This window comes from Chiloscyllium plagiosum, unplaced genomic scaffold (genome assembly GCF_037043375.1).
Source record: "Chiloscyllium plagiosum isolate Xiang-an unplaced genomic scaffold, Cpla_swu_hap1 HiC_scaffold_42, whole genome shotgun sequence".
In the NCBI taxonomy this organism is placed as follows: Eukaryota; Metazoa; Chordata; class Chondrichthyes; order Orectolobiformes; family Hemiscylliidae; genus Chiloscyllium; species Chiloscyllium plagiosum.
Window position 1 is genome coordinate 57820874 of NW_028270180.1, and position 16977 is coordinate 57837850.

A 16977-nucleotide genomic window follows, 5' to 3' on the forward strand; every position below is an offset into this window, starting at 1 on the left:
GACCTGATCGAGGGAGACAAGATAATGAGAGGAATAGATCATCAATAGTCAGATACCTTTCCCCGGGGCAGGATTGACTGGTACAAGGATTCATTGTTTAAGATATTTGGAGAAAGGTATAGAGGAGACGATAGAGGGAGGTTCTTTACGCAGAGAGTTGTGAATGCATTGCCTAGGGCGGTCGTGGATGCAGAATCAAAAAGGACATTTCAGCGACTGCTGGACATGCGCGTGGATATCAGTGAGTTGAGGGTGCATAGGTTAAATTATTACATTTTGCATTAGGATTAAATCTCGGCACAGCATCGTGGGCCTAAGGGCCTGTTCTGTGCTGTACGTTTCTATGGTATACATTCTCCATGTTCGACGATTGACCTCCCAAAATCGGACAATCACAGAGCCATAAACTATGTATCATCAGAAATAAAGCACGGTCCACATTACTGCCACTTCCCGACACGGAGCCCGTAGCTGTGAATGTAGTTTTACTTCAAGTGCCTGTCCAAGTGCTTTTTTAACGATTCTGAGGTTACCGTGGCAATGCTTCTCTCAGGACATCTATTCCACCCTTTGTTGGAAAAACAACCATCAAAACCTGTCTAAAACAGAAAACGCTTAACTTCTAATGTGTGCTTCCTTTTTTTATCTAACCACGAAAAAAAGCAGCTCGGATATATCCAGTCTGTCTATGCCCCTTGTAATCTTATCTTTCTGAAGCACGTACCCCTCAGGCTACTCTGCTCTAAAGCCAACAATCCGAGCTTCTCCAGCCTCTCTTCATGGTTGATATGCTGCATCTCAGGGAAGATGCCTGTTCATCCCTTCTGCATCCCGTCCCATGCATTTTCATTCTTCTTGTGGTATGGCGCCCAAAACAGCACACAGCATTCAACCTGTGGGTAAATAAAATTCTGTTTAGCTCTTACTTTCTGTGCTTAAATGAATAAAGACTATATCCACAGTCCTGTGAGCCTTCTCAGGTGAATTATTATCCTGTTCAGTCACAATCAGGGATCTGTGGTAAAGCATACTCTGGGCTTTCAATGGTGCCGCCCATCTTTGAGGATTCTCCTGTCTGGTTCCGATTCCCAAAGTGCATCTCCTCATATTCATAGGGTTACATTCCATTGACTTGCCCACCTGACCTATCTATCCATATCTTTCAGTAACAGAAGACAGTCCTCTTCACTGCCAACCACATCGGATTTTTTTATATTCAGCTCAAACTTACATGTCTCACTCAACCCATCCGCGTTCCACCCTCCAATTTATATCATTGATGATTACTGTGAATAATAAGCGACACAACACTTATCCCTGTCTCCTGATACTAAGAAGATTTTGTATGTAACTTGTCTTGAAACTCTGTGGGGCTTTATCAAAGGCATTGCTGAGAACACGTATAAACGAACACCTCCAAAAAATACAATAACATTTATTAGGCATGACGTCCTTCGAATGACGTCATGCTGATTATTCCTGATTCTGCATTGCCAATCCAAATGGAGAACATTGTTCTCCTTTTCTGGTTTCTCCAGTAGTTTCCCTAACACTGATCTGATATTCATTGGTCTATACTTCCCTGTTGTATCTCCACCACCCTTCATCTAAAGGGTGTTCTCGATTCCTCTGGCACATGCCCTGTGACCAGATTCTACTTAAGCGTTTGAGCATAGAACATTGACCATTGAACAGTAGAGCACAGTACAGGAATTTCAGCCCTCCATTTTTTGATGACCTTATATCTTTCTCTCAGATTAAACGGAGCAAGCCACCCTTCATTTTACTATCTTCCATGTACCTATCCAGTACTCGTTTAAAGTTTTCTCATGTATCTGACTCTACTAATACTGTGGTCAGTGCATTCCGCGAGCACAAAACTCACTGTGCAGGAAACTACATCAGGCATCTCCCCAAAACCTTCCTCCAAAAACAAGAAAATTATGTCCCAATATCATAGCCATTTACACCACGGGCAAAAGTCTCTGGCTATTCACTCCATCTCTGCCTGTGCTGTACCTCTATCAAATCACCTCACATCCTTCTAATTTTTCCTTGAGTAAAGACCTAGCTCACTGAACATATCCAGGCAGCATCCTGGTAAGTGTCATGGCCTTTCCTTTCTTGTATCCCACAGCAGCATGGGATAAAACTCACCAAGTACTGGGGATTTGTTTAGTTTTATACTCGGCAAAACCAATCATTCCTGCTCGCATTTTACATAAATGTGTTTAAGAGCTTCACAGTCAATCTTCTCGAATTCTTGACATACATAATCCTTCTCCATAACAAACCAGGTGTGAAGCTTTCATGTAACAATGTAACAATGTTTACGAGCTTCACACATAGATTGCCTGCTTGGTTTCTATTGGACAGTAATTGTTCCCTGGTAATATTTTCCTAGTTGCTGCAATTGTGAATAATCCTGGGATTCCGCCGAACTTCGCCTGCTTGCACTTTTTCATGTTCCGGAGTTAGTGAGTCCCCACTGGTGTGAATTTTCAATGTTTCACTGCGATCACCTCTCATTCGTTGATACTCCAGTGAACACAGACGGAAAATCATCGGACAATCTTCGAATCTGCAGCATTAAACTGGAGAATGCCCATTCAGTATATGTGATCAGTAGATACTTGCTTATATCAGAAAATCATAACTGCACACAATGCTACAGCTTCCCTCTCACCAACACTCTGTGAAACTGGCGCAGGATCTTTTTACTTCTCGTGGAAACAAAGTACTGCAGATACTGGAATCTGTACTGAAAAGAAAACAATTGCCGGAGAGCTCATCAGGGCAGGCAGCATAATTGGAGAGACAGCAAGCTAATGTTCAGTCGAGATGACTCTTCATTATCTATCTCGTGATACCCAGTAAATGAAGAAAATCTGAATTTTACAATCTCTGTTTGCATAGGTTCCTCTCAATATCATTTGCTTTACATTTTTTCTAAGAACTCATTGTGTGAACTCCCTAAAAATGTCCCCCGAGCATTCAACTATACCACATCCACAAGTTCTTATTTGTTGATGTCTACAAGAGATATCTTCAAACAAGAAGAATGTAAACTTTGACTTCCCTTTCATTAACAGTCAATCATTGCCTTGAAGTTTGCATTCATTTTCTCGGTGAAAGTGAGGACTGCAGATGCTTGAGAGTCAGAGCCGAGAAGTCTGACATTGGAACAGCACAGCTGGCCAGGCAGGAACGGAGGAGGAGGCGAGTCGAAGTTTCGGGCAGAGGGCCTTCATCAGGAATATGGGATGGAATCAGAACGAGGCTGACAGGCCATCTTTACCTGCCACCGCGTCCATCTTCTGTCCCACCTGCCTTCTCCACCAGTCACTGTCACTTCCCATTGTATCTACCCATCACCTTCCTAGCTACCTTAGCCCAGCTTCATCCCCACACCCTATTTTTCACAGCCTCTGGACATCGCACCGCCCACATTCCAGATGAAGTAATTATGGCCGAAACGTCGTCCCTCCTGCTACTTGGATGCTGCATGACCTCCCTTACTTTTCCAGTGCCTCACAGTTCTACGAGCATTGAGTGTCCAATATCGCATTTTTAAGTAATAGATCCCAACACATTCCGTCATGTCGATGACAAGATAACTAGTCTGTAGTTCTCGACTCAACCTTTCCTCCCCTTTTAAATCTATTAGAATGCGATTATACCCTTACGGTTTTAATTTGGAAGAATGCATGATCTTCCAGGCATTCAATAAGTCGATTTCTGCTTGCACTGATATTCCGGTATCAAGTATATTTTGTCCATCAGACTTATCAATACTCAATAAAGTTTTGTTTCCAATTGCTACCTCGTCACTGGCATAAATGATTGAGTTTTAGTTACACAGGTTCCTAGGTCATACGTTATTCATGGGAGATTTTCTAAATCTTCCTCCATGAATAAAATACAAATAACTGTTTACTTTTTCTGTCATTTTTTTGTTCATTTAAAAACAATACCCTGTCCGCACATTCACTGTTCCACATATGATCTTGCTTTTATTTTCCTTTCAAGAATTGTTAGAAGCTTTAAGCCAGTCTTTATGCTTCTTGTTATTCTGCATCATTGTTTTCTTTTCTTTGATTTCCTTCTCAGTTTATTGACCCTTCTTTGTTGTGTCCCGAATTCGCTGATTCAACAATACATGGAATTTTTCTGAGCCACTTCCTTTGATCTAATAAAATGTTAAGCTTTTACTGTTAACGATCTTTCCGTTGCCTTTCTCTTTTGCTATTTGCACCCTGAGGGGATGTACGCACACTTCATACTCTGGAGTGATTCTCTAAGTAACAGTCATTGCCTATCTTTTTGAAACCTATTTCATGTACATTTTCAGTTCATTTGAAGCTATGGCCTTCTTCATTCTTTCCTGGCTTCCGTGACTTAGGCATTTCCAATTGAAAAAAAAAACAATCAGTTTTGTGTTCAGACGTTGGGCCCTTGAAGACAGAAACAGGGGAATATATTACGTGGAAGAGAGAAGAATTGAATTGGTACTTCAAAACTGTGTTCACTGGAGAACACACAAGCAATTTCCCTGAGGTAACAGTGGCTGAAGGACCTGAAGTTAAGGGAATTTATATTTGCCAGGAATTGGTGTTGGAGAGACTGTTAGGTCTGAAGGTTGATACGTCCTCGGGACCTGATGGTCTATATCCCAGGGTACTGAAGGACGTGGCGCGAGAAATCGCGGATGCGTTGATGATTATTTTCCAGAGTTCGATAGATTCGGGATCAGTTCTTGCGGATTGGAGGGTGGCTCATGTCGTACCACTTTTTAAGAAAGGCGGGAGAGAGCAAAAACGAAATTATAGACCAGTTAGTCTGACCTCAGTGGTGGGAAAGATGCTGGAGTCTATTATAAAGGATGAAATTACGACACATCTGGATAGTAGCAACAGGATAGGTCAGAGTCAGCATGGATTTATGAAGGGGAAATCATGCTTGATTAATCTTCTGGAATTTTTTGAGGATGTAACTCTGAAGATGGTCGAGGGAGATCCAGAAGATGTAGTGTACCTGGACTTTCAAAAAGCTTTTGATAAAGTCCTACGAAGTAGGTTAGTGAGCAAAATTAGGGCGCATGGTATTGGGGCAAATTACTAACTTGGATTGAAAGTTGATTGGCTGACAGGAAACAAACAGATAAACGGTTCCATTTCGGATTGGCAGGCAGTGACCAGTGAGGTACCGCAGGGATCAGTGCTGGGACCGCAGCTTTTTGCGATATATATTAATGATATAGAAGATGGTATTAGTAATATCATTAGCAGATTTGTTGATGATACTAAGCTGGGTGGCAGGGTGAAATGTGAGGAGGATGTTAGGAAATTACAGGGTGACCTGGACAGTTTAGGTGAGTATTCAGATGCAGTTTAGTGTGAATGGTTATCCACTTTGGTGGCAAGAACAGGAAGGCAGATTATTACAGTACGAAGAGATCTGGGTGATCTTGTACACCAGTCAATGAAGGTGAGCATGCAGGTACAGCAGGTAATGAAGAAGGCGAATAGAATGCTGGCCTTCATAACAAGATGAATTGAATATAGAAGCAAAGAGGTGAGTCAGCAGCTGTATAGGCCCTGGTAACACCACACCTGGAGTATTGTGTGCAGTTCTGGTCTCCAAAATTGAGGAAAGACATTCTGGCTATTGAGGGAGTGCAGCCTAGGTTCACAAGGTCAATTCCTGGAATGGCGAGACTACCTTGCGCTGAAAGACTGGAGCGACTGGGCTTGCATACCATTGAGTTGAGAAGACTGAGAGGGGATCTGATTGAGACATATAAGATTATTGAATGATTGGACACTCTGGAGGCAGGAAACATGTTTCTGTTGAAGGGTGAGTGCCGAACCAGAGGACACAGCTTAAAACTAAGGGGTAGACTAGTTAGGGTAGAGATGAGGAGAAACTTCTTCACCCAGAGAGTGGTAGTTGTGTGGAATGCTCTGCCCGAGAGGGCAGTGGAGGCCTAGTCTCTGGATTCATTTAAGAAAGAGTTGGACAGAGCTCTCAAGGATAGTGGAATCAAGGGTTATGGAGATAAAGCAGGAACAGGATACTGATTAAGGATGATCAGCTATGATCATATTGAATGGTGGTGCAGGGTCGAAGGGCAGAATGGCCTACTCCTGCAACTATTGTCTATTGTCTATTGTTATGCCAAATTCACTATTCCCAATATCTCCTTTACAGCAAGGTTTCATTTCGCTCTTTTGATCATACAATACCAATTCCAAAACAGCCTGATCTGAAACTTGGTGTTCAACATCATGTTAAAGGAAACCATTTCACCCATGCTCATGATATCTATTTCTCCGTGCATTAGCATTCCCTTGGTTTAATGCAGGTTTGACGCAGATTGAATTGCTTCGTGATTTCTGCAGTGCCCAGAATCTGTTAGATCTAATTTCCTATTTTATAACATGCCCAACATTCACATTACAGTTTTTGCTTTACTACGTAACTTTGCTCCATGTTTGCGTCTTCATGCTGATCCTAATCTCCACCTTCGCAGATTCAGTGGAATCTGAGTGACGTGGGCTCTGGGAGATTAATAGTAGATTCATGCAAGGTGTTTGACAAGGTTGATCTCAGCATTGATATCATGTTGCAACATCTCATCTCTTCTTCTTAAGTGTCATTGTGACATTTTTTACCTGATCGCCTGTTATTCTGGTGGAGTGGGGGAGGACAATGATCTTTCAACAACAGTGTCTGTTCCCCCAAACAGCTGAGATTACTGTAAACTATGAGAACCTTTCAGCAGGCTGGCAAAGTGTTACTGCTATTGTACATGATCGTAATGAGTCACTATTGGAGCAGTGTGTACAGATTTAACAGCCTCACTCATGACAGGGCATTAGAATTATCTCAGAGGTTATTCTGAAAGTACTATCTTCATCATAGAATCACTACAGTTTGGGAGGAGGCTATTTGACCAATCTACTTCACACTAATCCTCCACAGCACACTCACACCATACACAATCTCTGTCATTCTGCATTTTGCATAGTTAATGTACCCAGTCTGCACGTCCCCGATGTTTTAGATAATTGATCTTGGCCAATCCACATAGACTGGTCATCTTGGGACTGTGGGAGAAAACTGGAAAACCATGCAGACAAGACCGGAATATGCAAACTCCACACAGACAGTGATGCCTGACTGGAATTGAACTCAGGTCTCTGACATTGCGAGGCATCAGAGCTAACCACCACGCTACCCTGTGTGGTCGAAGGAACTCTCGTGCACATCGAAGCATTAGAAAGCCTTGTTTCTGCCCAGTATCGGAAATGGAACTTTCCTATATGAAGTGAATGTGCTGTCACGCATCATATATCGATTTACACGAAACAGGTTTTTTTTGCGTTCAACCTGAACAGAACTCACCAGTAACAAGATGCAACCTAACACCTTAACAGGTATAAGTGGTAGCAATACGATACAAACCCACACTTACTTTGATACCAAAGCCTAAATCCAGCACCTTAGTCAACTCAGCCACACGACCAAATTGAACTGAATCCATGAGTGAAATTTGCTACCAGCTCCTGAGGGTTTTGCTGCATCTCTCGCAGCACAAGAAAGTGATAAATCCAGTGAGCCATCAATTGAACTTAACACAAAATTCTCTGTCAAGCCCAGGTAACAGGAATGGGAACACTGTTTCCTTTAAACACGGGAATCACGTTCAGTCAATGTCTGTCTCCTTCTAAATCACCAAGTGGAATCAACATCCTAATGGAACAGCAAGATGGGGTTGAGAGAAGTTTAAGCAAGAACTGGTTCATGTGAGGTGTCGGCATCTCTAAGATTTAAACCCCGGATATCTTTGTTTAACGAGATGGCACGTTAAACAACTAAGGCACACGTCATATTAACGGATGAGAGAGAGAGATGGGCAGGTTGATGCAACACCTATTAAAATTTACAAGGATAACAAGATTTGTTTTAAAGCTCACCAATAGAAAGCAATTACACGGCAAATTGAGGAGTCCAATTCAGATATCGGGCCTGGAACATTAGAACAGCAAGAGAAACGTCTTCAAACCTGTTGTAGCAGATAAGGAGGATTCTATTCAATTCCTGTATCCTCATATACTGTTTCAGATAGAAGACAATTAGTCCATCGATACAACACCATAGGACCCATGATAGACCATGCAGCACCTGTATCGTGTTACACAACAGAAGAATGAGACTATTCAGCCTTCTCAATGATGAAAAACTATAATTGGAAGAAGCCACAAAGTGAGGGGAATTTGTCAGTTTAGAGCAAGGCTATTTCGCCCATTGAGTGTGTTGCACAAGAACAGCAGAAAGACGTGAAGCTTGTTGAGTTTTTTTTCACGTAAACATAAGGAGGTAATTCAATCGCATTTCTGTTGAATTGGACCAGGAGCAAAACAGTCACTTTCTGAAACTCATTTCAGCGATGTAGGAGGAGACTGTTCAGGATCTCGAGCCTGTTCTCGACCTTTTTGAGAAGTCACTTGAGCCTCTTGAAACGTTGCACCACAGCAGGACGATTCTGTTAATCCCCAAACGTCTCCACAACAACACGAGGAGAACATTCAGATCTTGAGCGGCTTGGTCTGGAAAAGGAGCAGGACATTCAGAGCATCGAGACTATAATTTTCGAAACACCCGGAGTATATTCAACAAACGAAGTAAACCAGGACAAAAATGAATCCATTCAGCCAGTCATGCCTGTACCCAGCAATCGGAGCAGACCTTTGAGCGTTTTGCGTCTGTTACACAGGAAATGAATTGGGAACGTAAAGGTTATAGAAATATAAGCACTTAGAATAACCAGCCCCACAAGGGGATATAAAGTAGAGAACAATCTATTGGAATTGAAGCTGTTGAAACCTGTTATTAAAAGATTAATAATAGGGGATTTTCAAAGTCCAAGTAATGTCCATTACAGTCAATATGATTTTAAGAAGGATAAGTCGAGTATGAATTGTTTGCCAAGATTATATATAAATGTGTCAAACAAAATGGAGAAAAGGCATCTTATAGATATATTGTAATTGGACATCCAGATGGCATTGGCATAAGGTGCCCCACGAATTATGGCCATGCAATACAAGCACCTGCCGGCTTAAACAAAAATTGGTTGGACAGATGATTGGCTAACCAATGAACGCCGTGCTATGGAGGTAACAGTGATGGATTGGCTTGGACAAGGTCAAAAAAATCACACTACACTAGGTTATAGTCCAAAGGGATTTTTTTTAAAAACACGGCCTTTCGAGCGCTGCAGCTTCGTCAGGTGTTAGTGAAAATGAAGACCAGAGAGAGATAATTTATGAGGAAAAGATCAAAAGGTCATGCAACTTATGCACATAGATTCAATACATGTAAGATGGCTCTAACATCTTTAGTCAGTGAGAATGGAGGTGAAGGGCTTCATACAGCAGTATTCAAATTTCAGACTTTATGTCAAATCACTGCCTGGAGATAACTTAAGGCATTATCGATGTAAAGGAGGGGACCCTTCTGGTCAGGTAATGTATTTTAGGCGTGTGGAGGTTTTGAGTCTGTCTGTGTTTTCAACTGGTGCCAGACCCGTTTTATTTCCAAGTAGGACTTCATAAAATGTCACGTTATCTGATGTCCATATATTTTATGGTCTTAAACAAAATATAATCTATCTGCAAATAAAAATCTGCAAATATATATTCACACCAAATATTTGAATATATGGGCTTGTGTGCGTGTCTGAGAGAGTATAAGTGTGAGCTTGTGAAAGAGGGAGAGTGAGAGTGTGTCTATTTAAGACACAGACAGATACAGCAGAGCACTCTCCCCACACGCTCTCACTCCATTGTTTCAGAACTTCGCCCCTCAGCGCCTCTGCTTCACTTGTTCATATTGCCAATCCAGATGGTGTAAGTACAGTCCACACGCACCGTCCAGAATTGAGTTACAAAATGCTCAGTTCCCCGTGATCGTCTGAGGCAAATTATAGCACAACCTCGAACAAACCATCCCCAGCACCTCCATTCACGTTTCAATAGCAAAAATCAGCCAGAAGCCCCTCAGCTTCAAGTTAGATGCCTTGTCCTGTACAATAATACTTGGGGTCATCCCCGTTACTGACTGCACGATCAGCTGGGAGGGACCAACAAAGGCGTTCAGAGGACTGGCACAGAACAAGTTTCAAAGATGTGACTCAGATCCCATGACCAGGGAAAAATACAGAGGGACAGGGAGACTCACGAAAAGATAGAAACAAACAATTCATTAACTGAGAACATGTTGTGGAAATACAGCGGAAAGAAAGGCAGAAGTGTTATGCTTTGGACGGTTAAATTCAAAAGAATGAGAACATTGAAAAAAGGCTTTGCCAGGTCAACGGATATGGCACGTCACATCACATTCTGAAACTGCCTCACAGAACCAGCCCGGGCAGTAGAAACTGAGACAAGGTAACAGAAAAGCACAGACAGCTGTGCAGACAGTGCTCGTGCATTGGTCAGTAAACCAAGCTTGTGTCCAACATTGGAAGTATTTCAAACCTGTGTCAGTATATTGCTGTGATCCGTGAACTAGATATCTGCTGAACAAGTGAAGATTTGCAGTAATTGGGGTTCCCGCAAATTTATTTCTGTATCTTTACGTACCAGCTCAAGGAAAGGTTCTTTCTGTGTGCTTGCATCTGTATCTGAGGCGGTGGTAGATGTGAAAGCCATTGTGGGACAAAGTACACCCATGGAGGAAATCCATTTTAATATGAGTAACTGGAAGGGGTGATGTCATGTTTGTTAATATTAAAATAATGGCATTACGAATCCCAATAGCAATATAAATCACTGCGCACAAGCTGGATCAAATTTCGGTGCGATTTCAGATACGAGCCATGGAGTGTCAACCCAGATTTGCTTCTACAGGTTTGATGCTGGAATTGTCAGCAGCAGATTATTGACATCAGTAAGACTGTATTTCATAGGTCAATGTCCCAGATAGGCTGAGCCAGTGAAATATATTCTAGAGTTGTTATGAATGACAATTAGAATGGTGAGTTATGGTAGCAGGAATCAGTTCATGGTCAAAGCGATCACCACAGCTGCACATTGTCTCTTTCAGGCTCAGATATTGGCTCGAAATTGGAGTGAGATTAAGAAAATGATATTTGTAATCAGAACAGGAGAGACTAATCTCCACACTCACAATATTCAAATAACAGGAGCAGTGATACAATGAATCGTGGTTCACAGCTGAAACTGAAAGATCAACATAGAGTCACACAAGGGACTCTGCCAGAAGGAAAGAGAGAGAGCATTAACAATTTGACTGATGTAGATAGTTTGTGGAGTGAATATCTGGATTCAGATTCTCAACTGGTAGAATAGCAGCAGCAAGGAGAGTCGAGTAAATGAAAATAACAGTATTGTGTTCACAAACGGTGTATGTAATTAATAACTGAAAAGTAAGACTTACCAGGGACACCAACGATAGCCAGGATTGGATAATAAATATATTGAATAATGTAAAGTACATACGTAATTCGCCCTGACAATGACAAATAATCGTAATATGTAGAGAGAGCCCAAATATTCCACGATAAATCCCTGTCCACTGTTGCAATATTCCGGTATAATGTACTCAGATTCTGATCCATTGTTGGAACACTCCGGTGTAATGCTATAAGATTCTGATCTGTCCTTCCCCTCTCCCTGGAGCTGCTGATTCCTGCTCGTGCTTTAGTGGCTCTTACTCATTTTTTGGTATAACACTGTGAATGGAGAGAAGTTTTCATTAAAAGATGTAAACCCTCCACTTGGATAATTTGAATCCATGGAGGCTCTCATTAATCACAGTCACTGTACAAACAGTTTCAGTTAACCCCTTCCTTTCATCACTTTTCATGCCCTAATAAAAGGTAACATTTACTGAGAGGATATGGATGGAATGAATGAGAGTTTTTGAAGGATGGACCATAAATCTTTCAATGTTTTTAATCCTTCGTGCTTGTATTGGGGAATAGTGCCGTGCGACTGCAGAGTGGTGCATTTTCCACCCTGTTTATACGAGACCAGCGGCAGAACGTGACTGATTGGAAAATTAACAGAGATCATAAATCACGGTAGCAATATTTATGGCCTATGGACATCATGTAATTCTGCACCTATTGTGAAGTACCCTGATTCCAAATCATATCGTAACATTTAGATTTCATTTAGATCATTGGTTTGGGCTTCTCCGGAACAGGGGGTAATAGTCTATCACCGTCTTTCTAAAAGAAAGTGACAGGGGGAGACCATTCAGCCTTTCGTGCATGTTGCAGGAAGTCTTGAGCTTGTTATGCAGCAGCTGTTGGCTCTAAAAGAGATATGCAGAAGAATTGTCCTGATATAAATATTCAAGTTCTAAATTTGTTAAGGCCAATAATGCACATTTTAGCGAAGCACTTCGAAAGTACTTTGGAGAGATTACACGCTGAATAATGGGATATCTTCAGAAACGAAATTACAAAGACTAGCAGCAGTATATTACTGTTCAAGAGGAGGGCAATGTTGGCAGTTGTGAAGTATTTTGGATGACTAGAAGCAGAGTCTGGTCAAGAAACAGAAAAATGCATATGATGGGTTTGGAGAGCAGTGATCACTTGAATCCATTGCGGAGTATAATGACAGCAGGTTCATACGCAAGATGGAAATCAAGTGGGCAAATGTGAACCAGAGAAAGCTTCAGTCAATAGGGTCAGGGAGAATCCAAAGGGATTCTATAAATGCAGTAAGGGCAAGGGAGTAATTGGGGAGAGAACAAAAAATCCACCTATCTGTAGAACCACAGATGTTTGATGAGATACTATATGAATACTTCATGTAGTTGTGGAGAAGCTTATGGAATCTAGATAAATTGTGGAAATAAATAGTGATATTTTGGGAAGTATCTATAATCGAGAAGAGGAAGAGTTACAGTATTAAAATGCACAAAGGCGGATACAGCCCGGGAATCTCATCAGTTGTAACACCAAACCCCTTGGAATGCTAAGGATTTGATTGTTTGGGCATCTTAATGAGATATCTGCATCATGGATAGCCACAGACGCGGTGCCAGAAGATTGGAGGTTGGCTAATGTCGTACCATTATTTCGGAAAGGTGATAAGGAAATGCCAGGAAATAACACACCGGTGAACCTGACGTCAGTGTGGGCAAGCTCTTGGAGTATATTCTGAGGGACTGAATTACTTGTATTTGGAAAACAAAGGAGTGCTCGGGGTAGACATCAGGGCTTTGTGCGTGGGAAATAGTGTGTCTCAAAGTTCGTTGAAGTTTTTAAGGAAATGATGAAAAAGATTGATGAAGGCACAGCAAACGAAACGTCTGCAACACAAATTCCCAGCTCGGCGAACACAACCACAATACCACATAATTCGTACGATCCAAAAACATATTGCTTTCTGTCAGCTCTCCCATTCTTAAAACATGGGAGAGCTGACATGGAATTTTGCCGAATTCCATAATATTTAATATTGCCCACTAGCTTGTATTTATTGATTTTTTTCTGATAACCCAATGTGTTGAATCGATTGTTTCACCAAAATGTATCTGTCGGTCAATTTCTCATACATGATTCCAATTCCATAAATCTATCTTGGCTTTCAGTCCCAATAATTTCTCTAAAACCATTTATTTCCTAATTACATTCTTTTTTCTCTCACCAGACTGAGATTTAGTGCATTACTGCAATGTTTTTGTTTGCTTGGTTTCTGCCCAGGGAGTCCCAGGCAGGCGAGCTGGATTTGTTTCAGAAGGATCAGGCAGAATTAATCTTTCTGCTTTGGCTTGAGACAGTAACTTGCAACTTGATGTCATGTACTTGGATTTGACAAGGGAACACAAGGCGTGCCATTTAAAAACAGAATCGCCTGGACCCAGGTGAATGACGCAAACAACTAAGAGAAGTGCAAGGCAAACAATTGAGGGGCACACAGAAGGTAAAAGAATACTTCAATAATATCTTTAAGTGAGGGAATGGCTTCATTTCCTCTATCAGCCAAAATGCAGAATATAAGTGCATGAAGCTTCTGCTGCAAATGTGGAAATAATGAATTCACTCGCAATTTGTGGATTGAATGCAGTTCTGGTCACCTTGTCACATGGAAGGAAAGAATTGAACTGAAGAGAGAAGAGAGGAAATTCATTAGTCTGTGACAGTCAAAGTGCAGTTATGAGGAATGTTTGGAGCAGAGCACGCTGAGAGGAGATTTGATAATCAATGCTGATCAATATGGTGACCTCAGCAATGTTTTGTACAGCTACAGCATGACATCACAACTCCGACTCTCAACGTTTTCATTGTGACATCTCGGAAGGGGAAAGTGGGTACTGCAGATGCTTGAGATTAGAGTCAAGATTAGAGTGGTGCTGGAAAAGCACAGCAGGTCAGGAAGCATTCAAGGAGCAGGAAAATTGATGTTTTGGACAAAAAAACGCTTCATCTGGGATGGGGAGTCTGCTTTTGCTCTCTTCATCTTTGGTGAATATTATACCAGTAAGTTCTTGAGTTTGCAGGTTTCTTCAAATTTGTTCCATTTCGCAATAAAAAAATGTGTCATGCAAATACCGGATGCAAAGATTAGTTTGGAACATGTGAAGGGTTGTTTGCGAAAATTTCTGGATAACTGCTTCTGCTAAGAATCCTGGTATTAATGATCTCATACGTGTCCCGTTGATTTGTTTGTCTGTCTGATCGTTGAACATGAAGTGGGCAATAAGACACAGGACTACTACCTTGAAGATGCTATACTTTCTGATGGAGTTAGTCCTGTCTGTTACTTACATCCTTGGTACCGTCTCGTAGTGCAGTCAGTGTTTCTTTGGCCAGGCAGATGTTAATTGATTTTGCTACGTCAAAGGTAACCATGACTCCGTCTTCCCCTAGCTTGGTGCATGGGAGATGCTGCAAAATTGTTTGGTGGAGTGGATTCAGTAGCGTAAGGTTTCTAATAACTGTTTCAGTTTTTGGTGAAGCTTCTCTGGTCATCTGTATTTCGGTGTGCCAATGAGTGGCACTATGGGTCTGAAGTACCCCTCCCCCCCCACCTCCCCGATTTGTGGACCTTCGGTAATTCGTAAAAAAGGGATGTGTTGTATCTACCAGGTTTCATTCTTGAGCCGTCAGTCTTGTTCATTTCGCCTGCTTTGTGGAGATTCCGCAGTGAACTGTGATCCAGTTTTCATGCTGTGGAGTCAGATCCATTTCCACCTGTAGTAAGGTGTCAGTGTTTGCCTTTCCAATGTACTGTGTTCTTTAAGAATGACGGCCACGTGCCCTTTTTAATCGGTAGGATTACAATATCATTACATTTTCTCAGTCCTTCCAGGGCTTTCCTTTCATGGGTATTCGAGGCGTTTCCCTTGTTTTGTCCTGTTTAGTGCTGAAGCTGCTGTCTGTCTAATTGCATGCTCAGATTCTTCCATAAGTCCATTGTCTTTTAGATTGGATTCCAGTGCTAATCGAAGTTGTTTTTGTTCACAACCCTGGAGTTGTCGTTCATCCCTCTGACTAAAAACTGCATCACTCTCACAGGCAGGACACTAGCGGCCAGGATACACGAGCAGCAAATAGCCACCAAAGGACATGAACAACTATCACTACTATATGAACGGACATGCACAGAAGGACACCACTTCGACTGGGAGAATGAATTCATCCTAGTGCGGGCTCAACAAACATACTGGAATTCATGGTGATGGATGAGACTCCCAGCTTTTGTGAAGTCTATTCAGTTGGGCATTTCCTGCGTACCGACTGGAGACAGAGAAACAGAGAGAATAGGAAAATAGAGTGATTCATTGAGTGTTACACTTGGAGAATGGTGCTGAGGCCCATAGAGACCACGAAAATCCCAGTCTCCGCCTTGGCCTCTGATACCTCATCTCTCTGGAGCGGAAAATTCTGATCAATCCGGATATGGAGTAGCTGCAAAAGGTGAAGGCAGAGGAAATTGGACACACATGGAGAGGAATAACACATGAATATATATCGAGTGATAGCACCAGAGTTCAGAAAGGTATCAGGATCAAACAATTGTCACGAAGAACGTGGGTGGAATTGCATCAGTACTCAGGGGTGAGTGATCTATTAGTGGTCAGACGATGGCCGAGTGTTATTCACAAGTCTGTTCAGCAAGGGATATCCATTTGATAGATTAATATCTTTCAGGGTAGGAAATCTGTTATCAGCAGCTGTCTGACATGTACATAATCCAGAACAAAAGCAATGTGTTTGAGTCTCAGCTGATCTCTGAAATTGTCTAGCAAGCCACTCACTTCAAGGCCAGCTCGGGCAAGAAACACTGAACAGCGAGAAACATCTACATCGCACGCATCAAATAAACATAACCCTGTTGGGACTTGTGTCCTGGCCAATCCCATCCATATGTTTATGAAAAGGTACTTAAACAATCAGAGAAGACGCAGAGACATTGTTCAGGTGAAAGAACCTTTCGAAATTCAAAGAGGAAAAGGAAAGTATCGGAAAAGCATTGGAGATATGGCAAAAGACAAAGTGAAAGGAACAGGAATGGACAGAGTTTGAACTAAAACTGTACATCACCCAATAGGTTTGTTAGAGGAAATGCTGATGACATGTACATTATATATTTTTTTCGGAAAGAGACAAATTACCTGAAATAAGTTCGATGGACAGACGTGGTGGAAGAGTGAACAACCTGTAGAACATAAATATTCAATAATATACAACAGTCCCGAGGCGCAGGCTGAATGGGAATGCAGATTGTGTAATCCTGACAAAGGAATTACAAAAAAAACAATTGGTCTCAGATTATTCAGTGGAATCCGACTGCACTCCAGGTACAACTTGTCAAAAGCACCAGCAGGAGAATGGATTCTCGGCTGCTGAGCAACATTTAATTACTCATCACGGCATTAAACATGAATCATTAGAATTTGTAACAAATGCATTGTAATAGTTTTGGG